Source organism: Heterodontus francisci, chromosome 4, assembly GCF_036365525.1.
Source record: "Heterodontus francisci isolate sHetFra1 chromosome 4, sHetFra1.hap1, whole genome shotgun sequence".
Taxonomy (NCBI): domain Eukaryota; kingdom Metazoa; phylum Chordata; class Chondrichthyes; order Heterodontiformes; family Heterodontidae; genus Heterodontus; species Heterodontus francisci.
In genome coordinates, this window is record NC_090374.1 from 142947882 (window position 1) to 142974201 (window position 26320).

The following is a 26320-nucleotide window of genomic DNA, read 5'->3' on the forward strand; positions in this document are numbered from 1 at the left end:
GGCAAGGGCTATTAAATCACTTATTTTAACTTTATCTGGAAAGATATATTGAAATTCATACAAATACTTTTATTTTCACATTGACACTATCTCTATCCCTTCCAGAAGAAACCAGTTTTGGCCAGAAAAGCAGTTATTGTAAACTCCAAAATGCAGGAATTTACACAATATAAAATATTAAAAATCAAAACCTTCTGGGGGAAGGCATGCCTCGAGAACATAAATCCCTTTCAGTTATGTATCTTCACTGCACTTTTATATACTTTAGAATTTTTCCCTGACAATAATTGTGACCAACTGCTGGCTTTGCCTGAAGCTTAAGTTATGACTTGGTCATGTCCCACCAGACTTTCAAAGCAACCTCTCAACTTCATGTGTCATAAAACTGTTCACAGCTGTTTTTCCAGCTTTCAGCTTTTCTGAGGCTGTAACATCTTATGTGAAGCTGCTGGTCATCTTTTACTTTTTTTCTAGTTTGACATGTATGCCTTCCCCCAGGGCAGGGAGTGATTATACAGGAGTTTGAAGTAGGCAGTGTGAATGTTGAGGGAAATGTAGAAATGATCAGAGAAAACTTTATTGTACATAGATAGCAGAGTGAGAACTGGGTGGCATTGCAGCTTGCTCCTCTGGAATCTGCTTTCAAATTCAGACCAGAGTCAGGATGAAAGCTTTCTTTGGTTGCTGAATGTTCTATCTGAATTTAGTTTGGACAATTCCAGTTCCTAGTAGGAGTGGACCTACAGCACAAAACCTTTCCTAATTTAGTCCTAAATAGCTCAGAGAAGGCTAATAGGTGAGGAACTCAAGGGGAGAAGGATGGCATCTGGCAAAGAGAGCCATGTCATTGAATAGAGTTAAGAATTGAAGGCAGTATGAAAAGAGTCTAGTACCAGGTAAAGGTAGATGAATGTCTCGGGCTTTACGTTAAACAAGGAAGATTATGGCCTTGGCTGATTAGCAAGTCAGGTTTGTGGCTGAAAAGCAGACCAAAGGTCTAGTCCAGGACTTGATATGCTTACATTTAAGGCCTTGGGTTATGGTTAGCTTGGTTGTAGAGTTTCTCCAGGGTTCAAATGTCTGGACTTCAGAAACAGAAGCCTGGTGGGCAGTTATGACCTTGCTAGCAGATGTGTAGGTCTAGGACATGACCAGAATAAGGGTCCAGGCCATGCATATAGGTCTGGACCCTCAAGGGCTGCAGGTTGGAGTCTGGAGACATAGTAACAAATTAGATTAGGGGTCTGTTATATATGTATATATTGTTATACTATCTGTAAAGTGTTAGGAACTAATTAGCTAGGAACTAGTTGTTATGTGTAAGTGTTCCAGTGGGGGGCCACATTCATGGCTGCACTGGGGAGTCATGTTATATGTAACACAAGAACCAGTGGAATCAGGTTCTACAGCACAAAGCCTGGTGCTGAAATAAACAAGACTGCCAGCCTTTTCCAAGTTTAAGGTGTGATTCTTTCCAACATCTGGGAACCAGAAACAACATAAAGACAAAACAGGATCAAAGGCTTGGCTGACCGTAGGTTGATAATTTGGATGCAAGGGCCTGGCTGCTTGGAAGTAGAGGTGCAGCTGGCAGAGGTCAAGATCTAGGGTTGTGCTAGATTAAGGGTCCAGTACATAGCAGGAGGACTGGTTCTGACGTCTTGTAGGTGGAAGTCTGAGTCATAAATAAAACTTCCAATTTACTTCATCTCATGAGATTAAGGTCTGATATTTCAACCCTTTCTTTGTTGTCAGCAGAACCTCTTAAAATTGACCTTAAGGAATCTAATTTTGTCAGTTGTTACCATTCAATGATTTAAATTTCCCTGATGTCCTTATTTCTTTGGGTCGGATTTATTTTCAAAAATTATTTTTTGATCTTCAGTTAACTCTATACTTACCATTGTTTGGTGACGGGTGAGAAGAGGATCTCCTCCCAGGCACCTGTGAATACTAATCCAGGTCAGTTCCGATGAAGGATCACAACCTGAAACATTAACTTTGTTCCTCTCTCCACGTATGCTGCCTGGCCTGTGGAGTATTTCCAACATTTTCTGTAAGCATTTTAAATTTCTTTTGATTATGCTCTTCAAATCTGAGACTTAAACTCTCTGAAGCTGATTATAAATCAGACTGATCAGTTCCAATGGTAGCATTAACTTTATTAAGGGCACACAAGATAACACCTGGCATGATAAATAACATAATATGACTTGTTAATACGTTATTCATGCAGTTCAATTTTTCATTTGTCAACAAAATGAACCAGGGAATTAGTTCAAATACATAGTTAAGAAAACAGAAATCCTTGTTGCCCTCACCTTCCCTTCATAGCATTAATCAAGCTGTTTATGAAGCAAGTATCCCACACATTTGGTTGTTGGACTTTGGACCACATCTCTCTCTCTGACAATTGACAAGGATCTTGGGATGTTTGACTCCGAGCCATGTAAAGTGATATTAGGATGTATGACCAAAAGCTTGGTCAAAGCGATAGGCTTTAAGGAGCATCTTAAAGGAGGAGATGTAGAGATGCAGAGATGTTTAGGGAGGGAATTCCAGAACTTAAGGCCTAAGCAGCTGAAGTCACGGAAACTAATCATGGGACATTGCAAATCAGAGATACCGAGGAGGCCAGCATTGGAGGAATACAGAGATCCTGGAGGGCCGTGGGGCTGGAGGAGGTTACAGAGATAGGCAAAAGCATAGCTATGGAGGGATTTGAACACAACAATGAGATTTTTAAATTTGAGGTGTTGTCAGACCAGATGTCAATGTACATCAGCAAGCAGAAGGGTGATGGATGAGCATGACTTGGTACAAGATAGGATTCGGGGAGCAGAGTTTTTGATGATTTGAGGTTTATGGAGGATGAAAGATGGGAGGCTAGCTAAGAGAGCACCGTAGCAGTCAAGTTTGGAGTTAAGAAAGGCATGTATAGACATGATGGGTACTGTACTAGTGGGTGTGGACCTGTCACTGTCCAACACTAGGGTCAGTGCTTGCGGGTATAAGTCTGGCACTGGCAATGCAATTTGAGGTGATGAGTTCAGAAGATCACAAAACGTACTGGCACAAAATATATTGGCTTAAATGCAATTTTTCCTATTACATATTGACTAAGTGAAAACGTCACTACAGTGCAAATGTTCCCAGAGACTTTACTGTTAATGTGGACAGCACAAGGTCTAATCAGCTGTCAATCAAAATCAACCATGCCTCGCCACATTCTGAAAAATGATTACCATCTACTGTAACACCTGCTTGAAGCCTGACAAACTTGTCAGGTACGAATCCAAGCTGAACCCAGGCTCTGTTTGACTCCTATCTTGGAATCATACATATGTGCTACTGATTCTTTGCTGTAGAAGGACAAATTTCATGTTTGTCTGTATATTCTGAGGTTTCTGCTGGATACACTGCACTGTCTGCGCATTAACTAATTGGTACAGATAACATGAAACAATCTTCTGGTGACTTAAAACATATAAGATACAAATAGTCAGAGAAAATATATGCTGTTTTGCCGTAACCAACAAACTGAAACTAGGCAATAGCAGAAATGATTATACGAAACCCAATTTTCACTCAATGTTGGCAGAGATATACTTGATGCTGAGGACTAGCCATCTCTTTCTTGAATGGGTCGTAAATTTTCCTCCATGCTCCACTAACTACTGTTCAGATCAATCTGAAATCTCACTGCTCCATTATCCATCTTCTGAGTTCCACATGGACACAGTAATAGTTCACTCCCATACAGCTTGTTAGATGAGCTATTGGCACTGCAGTTTTCTTCTTTTAAAAAAAAAAGTAAGAATTCGATTGCGATCAATTTGACCTACAAATTGTAGGTAGTTAATAAACTGTTACAGCTACAGCACCATTCTTTTCTATTAAGTATTTGACTGCTCCAGCAGCATCTTTGCACCTTGTCAAATATCAGTAATTTTGTTCATTTTTCAGAGCTTTCTATTAAAAATGAATATCCTTTGCAGATAATGTGGTTCAACATGTTTTGCTGCATTATAAAGCAGCAGCTGATTTGTACAATACCCTTCTCATTACTTTTGCTTAAATGTAACCTTTTAAGGAATGCATTATTATTTCCTCACTGTTTTAAAAAAATACAGATTAAGAATTCTCATTCAATTTAATACAGTATAAATGTTTCTAATCCATGTAGCATTCTAAAGGCTGGTATTAACATGCTTGGCAACACTATGAAAAATGTAGAATACATTACAAAAATACATAGTTATTTCCTATAAAATCACATTAGAATAATGAAACTAAATTGCTGCAAAATATAAACATTATGGATTACCTTATGCAAAATTCAGTAATATGAAATATTGAGTACTCTTTAATTAGCAGGCAAAGTCACTTTTGTTTATTAATATATAATGTCACCTCCTGATTGCCCCTTCTCCCACTGTGACTGCCACATCCCTCTTTGTACCCATTCTACAGCTGCCATATTCCACTTGCCATCTGGTGTACTCCCATTGTTACTTTAAAGTTAAAACAAAAGTTGCCACTATGGACACATGCAGTATTTGTAAGCACGCCAAATCTCCACACCAGGGAAATGTTAGGAGTGAAATTTGCTATTAGCAAGATCCCATTTAAACATATGGAGCTGTGATTATTTTTCAGACTGACATGCATCAAAAAAATTTAAATGAAAATGAAGCATTATTACTCATAATGAATGACATTTGGCAGATCTGGATTGTGTGAGGGCAGAATATAAAGCACTCAGAGCCTTTTGTGAAGCAGCCCAACATAGCCTCTCCAGGATATCTTGATAGTTCCACAAATGCAGCAGCAACATTACCAAGTAACAAGTCCTGATTGTAATATTAATTCTGTGTAAGCCTGGTTGGTTTAGGAAAAAGAGAAACAAAAATGGCACTGCTGCAAATGGAGATGCTCTTCTGAGGTGAGGATTGCTACTCATTGCTTGGACAAAGTAGTTTTAACCTGTATCTAACACATAGTATGCCTGACCTAGGAGAGTTTAAAGCTGAAGCTAAAAACCAGGAAACAGGGAAGGCTAGTAAGTCCATCAAGCCCATTTCACTTATTGGACAGGCAGAAGAGGCAGTGGGGAGAAGGTGGAGGGGATTAAAGATTCAAAATTCATAAACCCGGCCTCAGCCAAACTTCACTTCCAGTTTTAACACAGGTTGGTTGTGGGGGTGGAGGACGGTGACTAACCTGTTCTCCAGAGATTGGCTCCTCATTAAAATATTTTAATGTAACTGTGTACCTCAAATTTAAATAGATTTTTATTCTTAATGCTTGTGGGTTGAGTTTCCTGTGGTTTGGGAAACCCGGCAGCTGAAGGGAGGTGAGAAGAGCTGGATCCATCAGTTAAGTACTTCCCCCTGGCCTAGCAAGCTTACCTGCTTCCCTCCCTGTGATCAAAACCCCCCGATCAGACAGCTAAGACATTCCCCCCATTACCAGTCCCATTTTCTTATAAATATCGTGGTTGATCAACTCCATTCTCTTCAAAACCATGCATGTACTAGAATTATACTTTCCCAGCACTCCCCCACCTCCACTAATACAAACCAAAATGACTGTATTGAATAACATAACAACAACTTGCATTCATATAGCACCTTTAAGATAGCAAAATGTCCCAGGGCACTTAAACATATTACATATTACAAATATTCCAGATCTTATCACCTTTTCCTAAATCTAACACAATATTTTTCAATCCAAATTCTCACTGGATAATCATGTCATTAATTCTTCAAGGAACTCAGTGAATTGGCACTATTCAACCTCGATGGAAGACAGTCTGTATGTCAATCACTGGGAAGAAAAATATCCTGTCAGTCTCCTGCATCAATGAGTATTTTGAAATTGTCACTGTTTTCATATTATGTACAATTCATTCTTGGGCTCTGGCTTCTGAAGGGATGTCTCACACAGGCAGTTCAAGCCCAATGTAAACATGCTGAAATTCCTTGAGGTAACTGGGAAGGTCCAGTAAATGTGGGTCTTTCTTACTGGCATTGGTCTTAGCACAATATAAAAGCAGATTATGTCCTTCAGGGACTGAGTGACATACTCCTGTTCCTATGGTTAGTCTAGCAACTAAGTCCTCACCACTTATGCCATCCACACTTATCATGGGCAAACACCTATGTCGGGTAAATAGAGCTACCATCTGCCAGTACCATTGAATTCAATTACAAAGGCACCGTTATAACACGTTAAGCATGTTGACTATTTTGGGAAGTTCTTTACACTTCATTAATTGCCTGTACAGTATTTACAGATGTGCAAGTTCAGTTTTTCTCCTTGATGAGGACTCTAGAAGGCATCTGTGCTACCAAGTGTCTCTGCCACGATTTCCTCCTTGCTAGCAGGCTCACATTTTCTGTTGCTGTTTCTCTGTTAGTACAGGAAGCTGCATCTGATACCAATCGGTATTTCAGTGACCAGTAGCGCCCCAGGGACCACAGCAATGAAGATCAGCTGTACCATCCACTGGCTAAATTGCATTAACACCAATGTGCCAGTATATGTGATGGAGACTGTATATCATCCATTCCTTTCACCATTTAAAAATTGGAATCGTTCCCCCTCTCAATTATCTTCTCGCCAGTGCAAACAAATTGGGAGTGCAATTGGTCTTCACCAGTCATACAAAATGGGCTCATTATGAATGGGCAGCCCAGTCTACACTATGGCCAATTCATGTCAATGGAAAAGAAATTCAGGCACAGTGTAAAGCGTGTTACTGATTCATTATGAACACATTCTGCACTATTGGCAAAGCTTGATTTCACTTCCATTCATTTTTCACATTCTATCCTTACCTCAGAAGTCTCAGATTCATCTCTGTTATTCTCTGCATACACTCTAATGCACACACATTTTCCTTTGAGAATAAGGTGACCAGAACTGAACACAATAATCCATATGCTACCTTACCAAGGAGTCTGAGAATTAAATAACATGTTTTGGTTTGTAATCAAAGGTCTTACTAGAGATGAATCCACTAATTTGATTTACCAGGATAATCTCTTTTACCTGATTAACTAGAGCTTTTCATTGACTAGATGCTTTTAATGAATGATCAACAACTAGACTCAAGTCTTTGGGTTGGAATTTGACTTTGGCCCTAGCATAAAATGAGCGACAGTGAATAGGCAACAGTTTTACACCTCACCTGATTCTCTTTTCAGTCAAGCCAATAGATAAGAAAACAAAGCAATGTATAAAGCAGGTTGCTGATTCACTAGCATCCATTATACACTCCCACTGAAATCTGGAAATACAAAGTCGATAAAATGCTGTATTCTCAGCACCATATTCACCACAAAATATAAAGTGGAAATGGAATAGCAAACTATTAATAGGAGGGACTTTATCCTCTAGACACTCTCTCATTAGTGATGTCAACTCTGGTTTAATGTATTCCTCAATTTTGATAATGTGACACTTGATCACATGGCATTTGATCATGTGCCATTTGCCCACTGTTGCAAAGGTTAATGCATTAACCTTAGTTGAGTGTCTATGTAACACCAAGCCCTGAATAAAATATTCGACTTTTTGTTTTGCAGTGAGATCAATAACAGAATTTATATGTCAAAGAAAGAACACAGAAGAATACAAAGATTTAAGGATAATGTGTAAATAAAAACAACTTCTGTGATGTTTCTAAAATATTGACCACAAGGAGAAACTCCAAGTAAATTCCACCAATTCAACAAAAACATCATAGACATAAATAACTTCACTAAAGGTTTCATACAATTTTGTAACTTTTTAGATTATACAAGTTATAAAAAAAATCAAAACCAAACCTCATTCAATTAACCGGCTTTCACATCCCACCACTGAATCCTGGTTTTCGGGAAGTGAGGTACTGTCCTCAGTGAGAACCACCGAAGCTGCCTGACTCCCATAATAAAACATATTATACAACAGAGCACATCACAGGCTGATATGAACTCTTTCTTCTTCTAGTTTGTTTCTGTCTTCCTCCCTCATCGAGTTTTTCTCTCCTTTTCACCCTCCAGCTTGTTTCTCTTTCCCTCCCTCCAGTTTGTTTCTCTCTCCATCCCTCCTGCCAGTTTATTTTTCTCGTTCTACCTCCCCAAATTTGTTTCTCTCTTCCTCCCTCATTAAGTTTGTTTTGTCGCTCCCCCTCTCCCTCACCCAGTTTGCTTTTCTCTCCCTCCCTCCCTCACCCAGTTTGTTTCTCTCTCCATCCTTGTGCCCAATTTGTGTTGCTCTCTAAGGCTCACAGAGTTTCCAGGCAATTTTCGTTGGCCTCAAATCCACCTGCCTCACAACTGGTAAGGAAACGGTGTGTTCTGAATAGCGGACGGCCAGCAGAGTGCAGACAACGCAGTATGCCGTGGCAGCCAGATACTGCGCATACGTGAACTAGGCATACAAAGATAAATGCCAATTCCCCATACATGTAGACTGCCGCCTAAAGTGGAAGGTTTGAGAACACTGACTCATTATTCTTTGTTCATTGTATACAATATTTTAATACTTTTTCATTCATACAACAGATTAAAAACTGGATAGAAGGGAGGAAACAGAAGGCAGATTTTATCCCACTCACTTGGTCGGAGCGGTGCGGACCAAAGGATAAGATGGCGGGAGTGGGTATGGAATGGATATTCCTGACAGGTTCCCACTACCATCCATTTTATTTGCCTGAGTTCAGGCACAGGAAGGCTGACCACCCCAGAGGTGCAGGGAACTAATTTAAGTGATAGTGCCATGTTCAGATGGTGCCATTGGGAGTCATATGGCATTTTAACCACAGGCCAGGCTAAGTCCCTCACAGTCTGCAGTCCATCAGTGAAAAATGAGGCAGAAAGGAGGAAGGTCACATGAGGCCCAGTTAAGTATTTTCTTTTCATTTTTAAGGGATGCTTTTGGGCCAGGAGGAGTAGAATTGTTTTCATGGATCCCAGGTGCCATCCCACCACCAATTTTGGCTCCTAACCACCAACAGCGACATCATTACCATAGATAGAAACAGACTATCTCCAGTAATTGAGGGATCTCGAATGAGGGCATGAACATATAACATTAAATGTAAGATATTTGAGAGAGAAGGCAAGTAACCTTTTTTTAACAAGAGCATTGCAAATGTTTAGAATGCACTGCCAGAGTTAGTGATTCTGGTAGAGGACATGACAACTTTTAAGAAAAGGTTACATAAGTGGTTGAAGAAAAAAAGGATAAAGGGATATTGGAACAGGCTGGGCACATGGGATTAGGACTACTGCTTGTGTGGAGGATAAGCACCAGCACAAACTGATTGGGCTTAGAAGTCTGTTTCCATGCTGTAAATTTCTTGTAATCTATGTAACAGTCACACAAATAGCAGATTAACTGCATTGAATTCAAATATTCAATTCTATTTAAGACCATGAAGTGCAGATTTTTACAAATTAATCCAAGCAAGTTGCAATTATTCTTTTTTAAGCCTAAAAATGAAACCTCACAAAACTCCCTTGCGTGCACAGCTAGAATCCCAAACAAATTTAGAATTTTTTCTGACATGGTATCCCACCTTTATTGACTATTTTCTTTTTCAAATCAGTTTCACAGTAGAGTACCAAGGCAGTCTTGTTCTCAGTGTCCCAAGGCACTTAAATTGGCTTACATGCCTTTACAGTTTGCCTCATCCTCCCAATTCTTGCATTGTCTGCTGTCAGCAGAAGTTACCACTGATTACTCCCAGGTTGTATCTGCACTCTCGCTGTCCCCAGGTATCTGTTCCTGGCTCCACTGATGCAGACAGACCATTCCATTTTCACAATTTTCAATCGCTTTCTCTCTCTTAATATGTGACTCATGGGTATTTCAGCAGCTCCTGTCAACTGCAGTTTAGTGGAGGAGTGTGTTCATGGGGGTATTGTAACTTCTGGATCCAACATTCACAGTGACATTATTGTTGAACCTAGAAAAATTAAGACTTCAATATTAACAACCCCCCAACAATGGGTCCCAAGTGAAATCCAACCCCAACTCGCCACACACAGGCCCACCAGCATTTTTACTATGGCAAATAAAGGGGCGTCTGAGTATCCTGCTTAATTAAAATGTCTAAAATTGGGCACCCACCATGCAATTGGGAGCCGAATTTAAAGTTGACTGGTGTTCCACAAGTTTCCAAGGGGACAGAAAACTCAGTAATGAAACAAAAGCAGGAGCTGCCAGCTCTACAAGGTTTATCAGCATTCTTTGCGGGCCAGGAGGAGCAGAAGTGTTTCCCTGAAGCCCCTCAAGGAAACCTTCAACCTCTGCCAGTCCCAATCTCCAGTCTCCCCCAGCCCTCTTGATCGCAGGCTTCTCCACTGGTCCCAATTGCTGATTTTCCCTCCCCTCCCCTCTCGATTGCTGGGGGCTGCACAAGGGTCCCTGGCTCTTGCCTCCTGCTGCTGGTGTTCCCTCCCCCCACCAGCCAGATTGTGCATTTGGCTGGCTGCCAGTCAGGAAACAGAGTTACAAGATGTTCATGAGGGCTTGCTGTAACGATCAGCAGGAACTTTGCATCCCTGGCCTTGCTGAGCTCTTCAGCCATTTTCTGCCTCAACCACACCCTCCCACCTCCCAGCAAAAATCAGAGCTGAGGTGTTTTTTCCCAAATCTAATATACAAAAATTCTGAACATTCAGTAGTGTTTTATGATATCTCTTTAATCAAGTTGGGAAGAATTTTAACCTAAGCTGCCAGGTGGGGATTGGGTGGAATACTAGTTTTACAACGGAGAGTAAAATCGAGTGGGCTGTAAAACCAGCATTGCATCTGATCCAATTAGTTTCCTGCTGGGTGGGTTAGGTTAAAATTGGTCTTGTTAAGTCCTATCAAGCCCAACACGGGTTTGTTTTTTACTCCATTCAATTGAACCAAGAAAAGACAAATCTATTCTGTCTTTGGCTCAGCTCAATACTCACAATTGAATAAAAAAAGTTTGAGCGACGTTTCCTATGTTTGTGTTCCCAGTCTTAAACAATTCATCTGAAGGAGGTGTCAAGCAGAGTTTGGGTGCATTTCTGTAGGATGGTAGGGAAAACAAACTGGTAAATCAGCCTTTGGCTGCTCTCATGCATTTCCTGGTTGGTTGATTATAAATTAGTCTCAGGAAGGACTGAGTGAAGGCCAACTGCCTCTCCCCTGGCTAAGGCATTGGGAAAATAGAAGAAATATTAAATCATTAACAGGTAGTGACTTCTCTGATTTTTATTCACCTTCTTTAAACCAAGTCTTGTATCTTGCTGTTTTTTCTGGGGAGGTATTTGTAAGAATTAGACCACATTGCCCCCCTTTTACAGGCATAAAACTGGTATAATGAAGCCCAATTTTGGAACCAATATCCAGCATCTCAAGCATGCCTGAAAAAAGTTCAAACTGAAATTGGGTTGGATCGTCTTTCAGACATCCCTGGCCACCTCTTAAAACAGGAGGTGCGCTCAGTACGTATGTAAATGAGAGGCCTAATGCCTATTTCAGGTACCCGCAAAGAAATTCGATTGTGAAGAAAAGGGCAGGCTGGATCCTTAAGTGGTCATCATGGCCTAAGCAGTGAGGTTTTAAGTGCCCTCCTGACTCCACATTCGGCATGATCCCTACAAACCCCCTCTGAGGCTTATCTTCAGTCGCCTGCAGGTGAGGCAAGTAGGTTAACATTCATGCTCCTTAAATGCGTAGACATTCTACTCAATTTTAACCCAACTTCAGGTCTCCAAGCTCGGGGGCATGCTTCTGTGCAGCACTAAGTCTGGGCTTGAAAATGGGCCCAGATGAATTTCTACTCTGTGAGGTCACTCTGTACACTGGAAAACAAAAGAAGACTAGGAGCAACCAGTGCCAATTTATTGTTTCAGATTTTTGAACTCTCACTCAGACACCGATTATATCATAAAAGCAAAATACTGCGGATGCTGGAAATCTGAAACAAAAACAAGAAATGCTGGAATCACTCAGCAGGTCTGGCAGCATCTGTGGAAAGAGAAGCAGAGTTCACGTTTCGGGTCAGTGACCCTTCGGTTCCGAAGAAGGGTCACTGACCCGAAACGTTAACTCTGCTTCTCTTTCCACAGATGCTGCCAGATCTGCTGAGTGGTTCCAGCATTTCTTCTTTTTGTTTCAGATTTCCAGCATCCGCAGTATTTTGCTTTTATTTTAGTGTTTAATTCACTGCCACTTCTCTTCCAGGAATGCCTACCTTGAAGAAGTTCTGCTCTTCTCTCCGACGGGATTTTCGTTTGTCTCTTTTACCTTGTTCACCTTCATTGCTTTCTATTTCCCTCCTGGTGTTTGATAAGGTATCTACCAAAACTCGTTTTCACAGCCACATCTCCTTCCTCAGTGACTGTCTCCGGCTCCGACTTATTCCACGTGGATTCCAACTGCAGTTTCACCCATCATGCTTTGAAACCACCCAGGATCACAGGTATCTCCGAGAAATACAACGTTCCTCGGACTGCTACTCTCGCCGCATCCTGAGATCCACACTCAGTGCTATGCGCCGCCACATGCACACACTGGACCTCTCTCTCCAGCAGCACCGTCTCACCTTATCTCAAAGCTGTTCTACTCCGCAGTTTCATCTCATCTTACGTCTCATCCGTCGCATTAACAAAAAACTTTTTTTCTTCCTTTCAGGTGTTAAGGAACGCAAGCTCCAGCAGCTGATGGGGACTAATGCCCCTCCAGATCCTCCTTCCGCTTCATTTCCCTCTGACCCCACCCCTTCTGATCTGACCCCTTGCTGTGTATTCACTATACCCTCTGACCTCCCCCTCTCTGATGCTGAGCGTTCTGTACTCAGCAAAGGTCTCAGTTTTATCCCCTTACGCCCCCACCTCAATGAATTTCGCGCTCGGCATGACGTTGAGCTCGTCTTCCGTCGCCTCCGCCTCCGGGCTCATTTCTTCGACCAGGAGTCCTCCCCCCGACCAGCAGACCCATTCACCCGCCTCCAGCATTCTCCCTCTACCTGGACCCCTCCCCCTGGCCTCTTACCCGCTCTTGATCTCTTCATTGAAAACTGTCGGTGAGACATTGGTCGTCTCAATTTCTCTGCGCCCCTCACTCACTCTAACCTGTCCCCCTCTGAACTTGAGGCACTCAGTTCTCTCAGGTCTAACCCCGACATGGTCATCAAACCTGCAGACAAGGGTGGTGCTGTTGTTGTATGGCGTACCGACCTCTACCTTGCAGAAGCTCAACGCCAACTCACAGGCACCTCTTCCTACCTCCCTCTGGACCATGACCCCACCACCGAACATCAAGCCACCGTCCAAAGGACTGTCACTGACCTCATCTCCTCTGGAGATCTTCCCTCTACGGCTTTCAACCTCATAGTCCCACAACCCCGAACAGCCCGCTTCTACCTCCTTCCCAAAATCCACAAACGGGACTGTCCCGGCAGACCCATTGTGTCAGCCTGCTCCTGCCCCACTGAACTTATTTCTTCCTATCTAGACTCTCTCTTTTCTCCGCTGGTCCAGTCTCTTCCCACCTACAACCGATTATATCATATTTTACTGCAGTCTTTCTGGATTGTTCCTGATGTATGTTTGTTTGCTCCTTTCCCTCTGTAATCCATTTGGCTCCATTACAGTTCCATTTAATCTATTTTTCACATCTCAGTTTGTCTTGTTTCTTTTCTAGTCTGTCCCAATCTCTCATCTCTTAATTATTTCTCTTCATGATTAGATGGACTAGTTCTCCTCCACTCATGCCAGGATCAATCCTTTTCATGTTTATCATTAAGAGAATGAGGAGTTGGATTAGGCAAAACCCCTTTATACAGAATGTTGTTGGAGCATGGAATGGAATGGAATGGAATGGTTGAGGCAAAGACCATAGTGTCTTTTAAAAGAAAGTTGAAAAGCTGAGGAAAATAAAGGCCAATTAGAGCGAGAAAGGCAATGAGATTAGTTTTGGACTGCTGTATCAAAGAACCAGAATGGACACAGTTGGCTGAATGGCCTCTTGCTACAAATAACATAGAATATAAAGCACACAAACAGTCCATTTGGCCTATCTAGTGTAAGCTGGTATTTATGCTCCACACAGGACTGTACGCACCCTACTTCATCTAACATACTCTTCTATTGCTTTCTCCTTCATCTGCTTATCTTGATTCCCCTTAAATACATCAATGCTATTCACCTCAACTTTTCTTTGAAATTTACCAATTACACACCTATTCTACAAGTTTCTTAATGTCTTCCTGTATTTTGTTGCAGTCTTCCTCAGTGTTAACTATACCCTCCAATTTGGAGTCACCCACAAATTTTGAAATTGTGCTTCTGATTCCCGAGTCCAAATTCTATGGGCAGGATTTTGTTGTAAGCAGTGGTGGGTGCAGAAAACGGCGGACGTCCCGCACAGGACCCATGCCACTGTGCCGCCATAATTATGCGCCGGGTGGCCACTTAACATATTGATGCCAGATGCCCCCCCAATCGTGTGGCGGGGGCAGCTTTGGCGACGTCATTCGCTGTGTAACCTGATGCACGAGCAGGTGCTGGCGCATTTTTAAAAGGCTGCCACTCCTGCAAACAGTTCAACATAATGCAGAGTTGACCCATACCCCACTTCCCCATACAAATCATGCAAAGCTGACCCCTTCCCCACCTCAGTGGTGCCAGCATCTCCTGGACGGGAAAGTGAAGGCATGTGAGTGCTGCATGACGAGTTCAAGATTTGGAACTGAAGGTAAGATCATGGCAAATTAAATTTAAATTTATGCAGATAAGTATTTTAAATAATCAAACTCGGGTCCCGTCGAAGAACATCACCACTGCCGGGAAGATCGGGCCCAGCAATCTCGGTGTCAGGCTCCGTGGCGGCCGCTGTCACTCCAATTCTCCGTTCCCCGCCCCCCCCCCCACTATGAAACCCGATAAGAACAAAATCCAACCCTATGGTTCTATTTCATATCTTTCTTCCACACCTTGCATTTATATTATTGGAAGATTTCTGAACATTTTGCTTTTCATTTTTTTTGTAATTTCCTCAGCCCAGGGATCCGACCCACATTTTATGAGACCCCGGCTTTAATTGTTCAGAGGTGGGACTTCCACCTGCTTGAGGAAGGAAATCCTGCCTCATTGAGCTGCCAGCCAATCATCAGGCCGGCAGCTTTTAGTCCCAGCAGCGCCACTGGGACTGGTGACCACTGCTGGGACTGCAGCCCAGCTGAGGACATGGAGCTAGGATCAAGGTAAGTTTGGTTTGCCTCGCCGGGCAGGTCGGTCGCGGCTTGGCGAGGCAAGGGTGGTCATTTAGGGGGAAGGGGGGAGGTCTCATGTCCTGGGGGTGGTTGGGGAAGTGGGGGCGGCCCTCAATCGGGCACCCTGTGAGGACCTGTTCCCCGATTATCAGGCACGCACCCCACCCCATGCGCTGGAAAGCTGACAGGTATCACTGGGCGGCCTTTCACGTCTACCGGACGCCCGCTTGTCACAGGTAAAATACCCGTTAAGTGGCCACTTAAGGGCCTCGATTGGCCTGGGGCAGGTGGCCCATTTCACACACCCCTCCCCCCCTCCTCAGCTCACGTAAAGTGGGGCGGAGGCAGGAGTGAGCCGGGAAGGCCTCCCGGAGCTTCCCGGTCCATTTTACGCCACCACCCCCCGCCACCATCCGACTCGCTGGGGTGGTTTAAAATTCCGGCCTTGCATTTATATAGTGCTTTTCATAACCTTGGGACATCCCAAAGCATTTTACAGTCAATGAAGTATTTTTTGAAGAGTAGTCACTGTTTTAATGTAGGAAATGTGCAAAGCAAGGTCCTACAAACTGCACTTGTAGTGTCCATTTCACCACCTCAACTAAATCAGTACCGATCAGGGATCAAATCTAAGACCTTTCTATTCTGTATGGTCTACCTACTCCCTGCTTTAGCCAGTTGAACCTTCAGAAGATTCAATATTTTATATTTTGACAAAGTACAATACAATCAAGTCCATAGTATTTAATAATCGCTGTAATTTATTATTTAAGACACTTCTCTCAAATTGCTGCTGTATCTTTCAGCCTCATTATAGTATACTGTCTGGTGTGAGTTGGAGGCATCAAAAAATATTGGGCCAGAATTTGCTGTCAAAATAATGGTGAGTTTAATACGCACACCATGATTAGTGTGTAAATCGTCCTGCAAATTCATGGCGAGGAAAAAATACCCCATAACTTGTGAATCACCACAAATTGCTGGACAATTTGCATAATTTCACTTTTAGTGTCGCAAAAATGGCAGCTCATCTTCAACCTCCCTGAGAGTTTTAAGAAATTGCTGCATTTGCACAGTAAATACAAATCAAACTCGATGCAGAAAGACCCTTTTAATAATGTGATCTATGTTCCTGCAATACCACTCAAGCTGTCTGGCCCAGAAAGAGAACCATTGAAACTGTGGAGTCTAATTTCTGCAGGCAGTAAATTGTTTGAGATTTTTTAAATGAAAACAAATCTTATTTATCCTTTCTGTCTGTCTTTTTCTCTTCCTTAATCCAATCTATCTTTCCTTAGTTCTCTTTTTGTACCTGATTTGACTCTAATTCACCTTATTTCCTTTTCAGTCACAACTCTGTTTCTTTCTCAATTCTTAAATCTCATTGGTTATAGAAAAAGACTATTTATTGGTCCTGTTAGTCACCAATGCTCCAGGTGGCCAGTTGTCACCTTGCACATCCAGCAATTTGCAGCACAATTGTTTTTTGAACTGAAGGTTAGGAGAAACATCTACCTAAAAGCGCACTGCTCTGGAAAATATTGGACCATTGTCTCTTTTGCACTGATGAGTTTAGAAAGCCTCGCCAGATTCCTTTGAAACTCAAAGTACCATTGTTGCTGTATAAATACATAAATTGTGGGTCATGGGTGCTCAGTGGCACTGAAAGGTTTAAAGCAAACCAAGTGGAATAGCTGGTTAGCAATCCATATAACCTGATGCCCCATACATTAAGCCCATTTACCAGCATAAGTCTACTAACTCGAGGGGGTGCATGCCTGAGAAGATTCAAGGCATTTTCAATATGTAATATGATGTTATGATGTGCACTGAATTGCACAGCACAGTTCAGGCTCCAGCTGCAAAAGTAAAACCAATACAGCACTCTTCCATTCAAGGTGGCACAGCTGAACTAGGGAAGGGTTCAGGTATTCTGTACTAAGGTTTCTTTTCTGCATTTAAGTCAGAATGGGTGCAGGTTCAACCAATATTTGAGGTAAAACAGGGGCAATGACAAATAAAGTAAAATTTGGAAGTTAATGCTTTCAACTGTAGTTTTTAATATATTTTTTTATATAGTTAAAATAACTTCAATATTAAATGCTACATTTGGAACACAGAAATACGCAGTAATCAACTGTACATTATTTCTTCAGGAACTTCCACCAGTAGCAATGCAATCATTAATTCAGCAATGTAAACACCATCAGGCATCAACAGCACTTAGCTGTCAACTCTGGCATAAAATGAGTTCAAAATGGAATAAAAATGAGTCTATAAACTTCACAGTATGTATTATGAAAAACAACATGCACTGTAATGTCACCTAACCCTCTCAGTAAGATTAGTGTCTTGTGGATACGCCTCCACAAAAATATGCCTGAAATTTATCAACTAACCTAAACTGAAGCGAATCAAATGCTTGAAAATTACAACTAACACTGCATGAATCAACAGGAGCAGGATTGGAATACACTGGGTGATTCTAATTGTGGAAAAATTGAGGGAAACACGTTGCTGTGTCTTTGAGGAGAGACCAAAATTAATTCTCAATTGGGGGAAGAAACAAAACTGCCAACGGAACAATCAACAAGCTTATTGTTTATGTAGTGGTGTTCACAGCTAATGACTTTCTGGTCCTGGATATTCCCTTTTGGATGAGAAAAGAAATCTCAATATGGACTGCTGATGCTTTTGATTTTATTTTACTTATTTATGCTGGCAGCAACTCTTTCATTAATTTTTAATCAACTACTGCTTACAACTGATTCACATGAAAAGCCATTGCTGCAGCCAAACTATTTAGGCAGTAATTATCTGGATAACTGCTCTGATCTGGTGGCAACACCATACTGGTCAAAAACAAAAAAAAATCACTTTGCAACAAAATCAATAAAACCCCTCAAACTAGCTTATTGGTAGATTACTGTAGTCCATAATATAGCTGCCAGCCTCTGTTAAATAAAAAGTATCAAATCTGCGTTATCCGGAACAGTACAGTACGCTTATATTAAATTTATATTTTGGTTTGCTGTTGTGGACATCGCTGCTGTTTGTCACAAGTTTCTAATGGAAATGCGAGGGTGCTGTTGCAGCCAAAGATGTCATTGTAACACTTGAACAAGAGTAGGCCATTCAGCCCTTTGGCCCTCTTCTGCCATTCAATTAGATCAAAGCTGACCTGCATCTCAACTCCATTTTCCTGTCTTTGTTCCATGCTCCTTGAAAACCATACTGCACATCAAAGCAGTGCTTTCTGATTTTGTCCTGAATGGCCTTACTCTAATTTAAGATTATGTCTCCTTATTGTTAATTGCCACACCAGAAGAAACAGTTTCTCCATATCTACCCTGTAAAAAACCTTTATCATTTATACACATCAATCCAATCACCCTTATGTCTTATGCACCACTAAAATAGACGGTTTTCAGTTGTGCTCCAGTGTGAAGTAGAAGTGGTCAAAAAACATAGCTCCCAGCTGTACAGCACATCTACACCAAGATAACAGAGTGATTTTCCTACAACTAATTTGTACAGATCTTTCTCAGCCATTAATTGAAGCATCTGTACGAACAGCAAAATCACGAAATATTACGAGAAGACGTAGCTCATGTGCTGAAGCCAGTTTTCAGATGTCAGAGAGTTCACCGGGAGGTGGGAGGATTGGGGGGGGGGTGAAGGGGTTGTTGGTCTGATGACAGGGGTCCAATTGTGGTATCATTTAGAGGTTTGTGTGGTGGACTGGGGGAGAAGCACTCATGCTCCTCCTAGTCCACAAGCAGCACTGGAAAAGTACTTACCTGTTCACTCCAGCCATTCTCACCTTCCTTCAGCTGGAACAGAAATAAAATCTTAGGTAGCAGTCTCATTAAAATATTAAATGAGGAAACTACCTCTGGAGTGGAGATTAGTCACCCGCCCCCAACCTCCATTAAAACCAGAAGTGGGCCAGTGAGGGGGGTTTGCTCTCTGTATGACCCCACACTATCTTTGTCATAGGTCAACATTGCAGCAGGCACAGCCAAGTTTCAGGCGACAGTTAACCATTATTACCACTACATGTACCAGACCACTGCAGTGTGGCAGCCACAACCATCATTGCAACAGATGGCATGGTTTGGCATCTACTCCTCCATTGACCCAGGCCCGAAGAAGACAGTCCCCAATGGTCTTTGGCAGCTCATGGTGCCAGGTTTTGCATAAATGGTTAGTGGCATCTTAGCAGATGAGGCCAGTCAGACATCACTGGCGGGCCTTTTTTCATGCTGGGACTGTGGTGCTTCTGAAGAACCATCTACAATAGCAGTTAGTCAGGCATTCAAATATTATTGTGAATCCTGGTACAGCGTCCTTTGAGTATAAGAGCATCCACCAGCAGCAAGTCTGTCAAAATTAGGTCATTTCAATTCTGTCTCTGCAGACATATGTGCAAGTGAAATGGGAACCGAACACTACTCAGGCTGTCTGATACACTTGAAAACTTTCCATAAATGGTCCTCTCCTTCTGTACATGTCAGGGCAGACATTTGTCACTGGAAAATCTATTGGTGCCAGCAAAAGATGCCAGGGCACAATTGGCACAAAGGATACTAAAAACCTAAGTACCATCAGAAGAATAAAAACACACACAAAAAAGCCCAGAAATTATCTAAAACCACTTACCTGAGCTATTACAACACTTAAATCCCCTTCTAGCTGATAGTTCCATTCCAAGGCACCTTCTCACCAGGTTTCTAGAATATTTTGGGGATGTGTGGGGCAATTTTAATGTAAACTGACAAGATCAGGTGGAACACTGGTTTTACACCTAGCCAGATTTTATTCTCTATTGAAATTAATAAAGAGTAACATTGGGCAGGGTGTAAGACCTATGTTCAACCCAATCCCATGTGTTTCCCACCCAGCAGGTTAGGCTAAAATTGCCCCTTTGGTGTCCAGCACACCCATGGGCTGCAGAATGGAATGGGCTCTGCAATGCACCCTTTCAAATTTGGGGATGATTTCCGACACTCAAACCTGGCCTGACCAGAAGGATAGATGGGACAGACATTAATCACCTCCACTGTGGCAAGAACAAGTGCAAAAAGATCATGGTCTGGCACATGGACAGTTTCCAGTTTGTTTGTTTCTGTCTGACAAACTGGGGGAGGGGGGGAGGTGGCATGGGGTCTGGAAGAGAAAGAACATTGAGGTAGAAAGTTCCCCAAGCACTATGCATATTGACATCATAAAAGAGTTTATGCAAATTTCCTCTGTTCACTCATTCTAGTGGCACTGTAACTACGTTGTAAAAGAACTTGGGCAAAGTTTTCCACTTTGCGCACAATTGGCGATCTGGCTGCAAATTGTGCTCAAATTTGCACTGCTTTTTGCAAGTGTCTATTTTTGCTCAAGTTTCCATTCAAACTCATTTGTATGTAACTGAACATAAAATCTTCCATGAATTGGCGAAATTGGGCAGCGCTTGAGAACATAATTTCTTTTTTTTAATAAAAGATTTACATGAAAAATATTCCTTGGTATATTTAAGAGTGGTAGCCTGGTGTATTTGTATGAATACAACTGAAAAAGGGTTTAATCACAAATAATCCAAGGCCTGGGTTTTGAGGTCAGTGGCGAAGTGACAGTGCTCACTGCTGTCTCAAAGAAAGCCACCCACAAAGATCTAGTGATCTCTAGCCTAGATTTCCTCTTTCCCGATATTAGTTTGAATCAGGCACCATGTCAAGGGGCACTCCAGGCTTCCAGCAACATCAAGCAGGGTTGGCAGCCAATCACATAGAAGAATTCTCACATACAGCAAGCCAGGAAGTTAAAAGCACTGGTTATCCTGCAGTGTATAATATAATTTTACAGAATGATAAATAAGTAAATGGGACATATCCATGGGATTAAAGCAGAAATTGAAATATCATAAACAAGTTTTAAAGAATTATTTTAAAATTATGTGGATTTTATCATAATAGAGAAATTAGACATTCCACAAATCTAACATTACTTTTTCAGAACCAGAGAGGCCGTTCGCAGTTATTATGAACTTAGTATGGCATTAAAAACTGAATTACACGTCATTCAACATGACATAACCTTTTAGACATAGCTGGCTGGTCTCCGATACCGGAAACATCAGAGGAATATACAATGGCATTAAGAGAGCCTTTGGGCTAACCATCAAGAAGATCGCCCCCCTCAAATCTAAATCAGGGGACACGATCACTGACTAACACAAGCAAATGGACCGCTGGGTGGAGCACTACCTAGAACTGGGAAAATGTTGTCACTGATATCGCCCTCAATGCAACCCAGTCTCTGCCAGTCATGGATGAGCTTGACCAACAGCCAACAAAATTGGAACTCAGTAATGCCATTGATTCTTTAGCCAGTGGAAAAACCCCTGGAAAGGACGGCATTACCCCTGAAATAAACAAGAGTGCCAACCCTGCTCTACTCTCAGCATTCCATGAACTGCTTTGCCTGTGCTGGGATGAGAGAGCAGTACCTCAGGACATGCGCAATGCCAATATCATCACCCTGTATAAGAACAAGGGTGACCGCAGTGACTGCAACAAATACCGTGAAATCTCCCTGCTCAGCATAGTGGGGAAAGTCTTCGCTCGAGTCGTTTTAAACAAACTCCAGAAGCTGGCTGAGCGTGTCTACCCTGAGGCACAGTGCGGCTTTCGAGCAGAGAGATCCACCATTGACATGCTGTTCTCCCTTCGCCAGCTACAGGAGAAATGCCGCGAACAACAGATGCCCCTCTACGTTGCTTTCATAGATCTCACCAAAGTCTTTGACCTCGTCAGCAGACGGTCTCTTCAGACTACTAGCAAAGATCGGATGTCCACCAAAGGAACTAAGTATCATCACCTCATTCCATGACAATACGAAAGGCACAATTCAGCATAGCGCTGCCTCATCAGACCCCTTTCCTATCCTGAGTGGCGTGAAACAGGGCTGTGTTCTTGCACCTACACTGTTTGGGATCTTCTTCTCACTGCTGCTCTCACATGCGTTCAAGTCTTCAGAAGAAGGAATTTTCCTCAACACAGGATCAGATGGCAGATTGTTCAACCTTGCCCGTCTTAGAGCGAAGACCAAAGTACAGAAAGTCCTCATCAGGGAACTCCGATGCTGCATTAATATCTCACACAGAAGAGTGTCTGCAGAGACTCATCGACAGGATTGCGGCTGCCTGCAACAAATTGTGCCTAACCATCAGCCTCAAGAAAATGAACATCATGGGACAGGACGTCAGAAATGCCCCATCCATCTATATCGGCGACCACACTCTGGAAGTGGTTCAAGAGTTCACCTACCTAGGCTCAACTATCACCAGTAACCTGTCTCTCGATGCAGAAATCAACAAGCGCATGGGAAAAGCGTCCGCTGCTATGTCCAGACTGGCCAAGAGAGTGTGGGAAAATGGTGCACTGACACGGAACACAAAAGTCCGAGTGTTTCAAGCCTGTGTCCTCAGTACCTTGCTCTACGGCAATGAGGCCTGGACAATGTATGTCAGCCAAGAGTGATGTCTCAACTCATTCCATCTTCGCTGCCTCCAGAGAATCCTTGGCATCAGTTGGCAGGACCATATCTCCAACGCAGAAGTCCTCGAGGTGGCCAACATCCCCAGCATATACACCCTGCTAAGCCAGCAGCACTTGAGATGGCTTGGCCATGTGAGCCGCATGGAAGATGGCAGGATCCCCAAGGACGCTTTGGACAGCGAGCTCGTCACTGGTATCAGACCCACCGGCCGTCCATGTCTCCGCTTTAAAGACGTCTGCAAATAACAAGAACAAAGAACAAAGAACAGTACAGCACAGGAACAGGCCATTCGGCCCTCCAAGCCTGCGCCAATCTTGATGCCTGCCTAAACTAAAACCTTCTGCACCTCCGGGGCCCATATCCCTCTATTCCCATCCTATTCATGTATTTGTCAAGATGCCTCTTAAACGTCTCTATGGTACCTGCTTCCATCACCTCCCCCGGCAACAAGTTCCAGGCACTCACCACCCTCTGTGTATAGAACTTGCCTCGCACATCCCCTCTAAACTTTGCCCCTCTCACCTTAAACCTATGTCCCCTAGTAACTGACTCTTCCACCCTGGGAAAAAGCTTCTGACTATCCACTCTGTCCATACCGCTTATAACTTTGTAAACCTCTATCATGTCGCCCCTCCACCTCCGTCGTTCCAGTGAAAACAATCCGAGTATATCCAACCTCTTCTCATAGCTAATGCCCTCCAGACCAGGCAACATCCTGGTAAACCTCTTCTGTACCCTCTCCAAAGCCTCCATGTCCTTTTGGTAGTGTGGCGACCAGAATTGCACGCAATATTCTAAGTGTGGCCTAACTAAAGTTCTGTACAGCTGCAGCAGGACTTGCCTATTTTTATACTCTATGGCCCGACCGATGAAGGCAAGCATACCGTATGCCTTCTTGACTACCTTATCCACCTGCGTTGCCACTTTCAGTGACCTGTGGACCTGTACGCCCAGATCTCTCTGCCTGTCAATACTCCTAAGGGTTCTGCCATTTACTGTATACCTCCCACCTGCATTAGACCTTCCAAAATGCATTACCTCACATTTGTCCGAATTAAACTCCATCTGCCATTTCTCCTCCCAAGTCTCCAACCGATCTGTATCCTGCTGTATCCTCTGACAATCCTCATCACTATCCACAACTCCACCAACCTTTGTGTCGTCCGCAAACTTACTAATCAGAACAGCTACATTTTCCTCCAAATCATTTATATATACTACAAACAGCAAAGGTCCCAGCACTGATCCCTGCGGAACACCATTAGTCACATCCCTCCATTCAGAAAAGCACCTTTCCACTGCTACCCTCTGTCTTCTATGACCGAGCCAGTTCTGTATCCATCTTGCCAGCTCCCCTCTGATCCCATGTGACTTCACCTTTTGTATCAGTCTGCCATGAGGGACCTTGTCAAAGGCTTTACTGAAGCTCATATAGATAATATCCACTGCCCTTCCTTCATCAATCATCTTTGTCACTTCCTCAAAAAACTCAATCAAATTAGTGAGACACGACCTCCCCTTTACAGAACCATGCTGCCTCTCGCTAATAAATCCATTTGTTTCCAAATGGGAGCAAATCCTGTCCCGAGGAATCCTCTCTAATAATTTCCCTACCACTGACGTAAATCTCACCGGCCTATAATTTCCTGGATTATCCTTGCTACCCTTCTTAAACAAAGAAACATCCTCATTGGCTATTCTCCAGTCCTCTGGACCTCACCTGTAGCCAATGAGGATGCAAAGATTTCTGTCAAGGCCCCAGCAATTTCTTCCCTTGCCTCTCTCAGTATTCTGGGGTAGATCCCAACAGGCCCTGGGGACTTATATACCTTGATGCTTTGCAAGACACCCAACACCTCCTCTTTTTTGATAATGAGATGACTGAGACTATCTACACTCCCTTCCCTATGCTCATCATCCACCATGTCCTTCTCCTTGGTGAATACTGATGCAAAGTACTCATTTAGTACCTCGCCCATTTCCTCTGGCTCCACGCATAGATTCCCTTCTCTGTCCTTGAGTGGGTCAATCCTTTCCCTGGTTACCCTCTTGCTCTTTATATACGTATAAATAGCCTTGGGATTTTCCTTAATCCTGTTTGCCAATGACTTCTCATAACCCCTTTTAGCCCTCATGACTCCTTGCTTAAGTTCCTTCCTACTGTCTTTATATTCCTCAAGGGATTCGTCTGTTCCTCGCCTTCCAGCGCTTACGAATGCTTCCTTTTTCTTTTTGACGAAGTTCACAATATCCCGCGTTATCCAAGGTTCCCGAAACTTGCCAAACTTATCCTTCTTCCTCACAGGAACATGCTGGTCCTGGATGCTAATCAACTGACATTTGAAAAACTCCCACATGTTAGATGTTGATTTTCCCTCAAACAGCCGTCCCCAATCTAAATTCTTCAGTACCTGCCTAATATTGTTATAATTAGCCTTTCCCCAATTTAGCACCTTCACCCGAGGACTACTCTTATCCTTATCCACAAGTACCTTAAAACTTATGGAATTATGGTCACTGTTCCCGAAATGCTCCCCTACTGAAACTTCGACCACCTGGCCGGGCTCATTCCCCAATACCAGGTCCAGTACGGCCCCATCCCTAGTTGGCCTATCTACGTATTGTTTCAAGAAGCCCTCCTGGATGCTCCTGACAAATGCTGCCCCATCCAAGCCCCTAGCACTAAGTGAGTCCCAGTCAATATTGGGGAAGTTAAAATCACCCACCACTACAACCCTGTTACCTTTACATCTTTCCAAAATCTGTCTACATATCTGCTCCTCTACCTCCCGCTGGCTGTTGGGAGGCCTGTAGTAAACCCCCAACATCGTGACTGCACCCTTCCTATTCCTGAGCTCCACCCATATTGCCTCGCTGCATGACCCCTCCGAAGTGTCCTCCCACAGTACAGCTGTGATATTCTCCTTAACCAGTAATGCAACTCCCCTACCCCTTTTACATCCCCCTCTATCCCGCCTGAAGCTTCAAAATCCTGGAACATTTAGCTGCCAATCCTGTCCTTCCCTCAACCAAGTCTCTGTAATAGCAACAAAATGCGACATGAAGTCCTGTGACATTGACCACAAGTCATGGGAGTCAGTTGCCAGTGATCGTCAGAGCTGGTGGACAGCCATAAAGGCGGGGCTAAAGAGTGGCGAGTTGAAGAGACTTAGTAGTTGGCAGGAAAAAAGACAGAAGTGAAAAGAGAGAGCCAACTGTCTAACAGCCCTGACAACCAATTTTATCTGCAGCGCCTGTGGAAGAGTCTGTCACTCCAGAATTGGCCTTTATAGCCACTCCAGACACTGCTCCACAAAACACTGACCACCTCTAGGCGCTTACCCATTGTCTCTTGAGACAAGGAGGCCAAAGAAGAAGAAGATGGCATTAAAAACTGAGTTACACCTCGTTCAACAAGACATAACTTTTTCAAGGGTTTTTACAGAGAGACGAATAAGTGCAAGTTCTCATCAGTTCAGTGATTTCAGTGAGTACAGTAGTACTGTAGACTACTTT